Source organism: Hipposideros armiger, unplaced genomic scaffold, assembly GCF_001890085.2.
Source record: "Hipposideros armiger isolate ML-2016 unplaced genomic scaffold, ASM189008v1 scaffold_237, whole genome shotgun sequence".
NCBI lineage: Eukaryota > Metazoa > Chordata > Mammalia > Chiroptera > Hipposideridae > Hipposideros > Hipposideros armiger.
This window is the reverse complement of record NW_017731587.1, coordinates 1,380,675-1,381,612: the sequence shown is the minus strand read 5'-3', so window position 1 is coordinate 1,381,612 and position 938 is coordinate 1,380,675.

Here is a 938-nt window from a genome sequence, read left to right as displayed (position 1 = left end):
TCAGGGTCAGCCTGACATTCCCCCTGAAACCACGAAAGGCCCCCCGCAAATGCGGGGCGTGTATATGTGTGTACGCGTCTTTCTTTCCTCTTTTGGGGTCCTTTATAACCTACTGCGGGAACATTTCCCTCCCCACACGTCTTTCCATTGACATTCGAGACAACGGTAGATTCAGAGCTGAAATCTCTTCCTCCTAAAATACCCCCTTCCCCAAGCTCTCCAGTATCCCCCGCTCCCCATTTCCGCTCACGCTCTATGAGCGTGTGTGAGAGGTAGCGTGTGTGTTTGTGGCAACCGACGCTGCAGCCCTCGCCAAACCTGTTCTTCCTTTCCCGATCCCCAGAAGTCTCCAGCTGACCGGACTTACGCCTGGCAGCGCTTGGCACACACAGCGCTGGGGTTGAGAACCAGCCGGTGCCAGGCGCCGCCGAGCAGCAGCCGGGCGAGCGACCGCATCCTCCCCGGTGTGGTTTCTCCTCTAGCTGCCCCTCCCAGGCTGTCTTCCAGCAGTCGTCCTTAGGTCCCCGGGGCTCTCCCGAGCGAAAACAAAGGTGAAAGAAACTAGACGAGGGCGGGAGATGGGTAGGAGGAGCCTCGGGTCTGGGGGCGGAGGGGCGGAGTTTCCAGCCTGCGAGAGGAGGATAGCGTGGGCGGAGCCTTAGGGGAGGATCTGGGTGGAGAAAGAGGCTGGGCAAAGCCGGGATGGAGGGTTGGCCACGCAGGCGCGGGGGGCAGCGCCGAGAACCCCACGCGGGAGCTTCTGGAGTCTCCAACCACCGCTTCTCACTTCACTGGAGAAGGGGCTGGGGCCGGCAGGGAGCTAATAAAGAGTGAATGAGCTGCAGCCGCTGTAGTGGCTGGAGTCAGCCCGAGCGGCACCAGAGCCGTGCGCCCGGGAGGCGGCGAGGGGAGGCGGTTCGCCTTGTCCCTCCCACCCG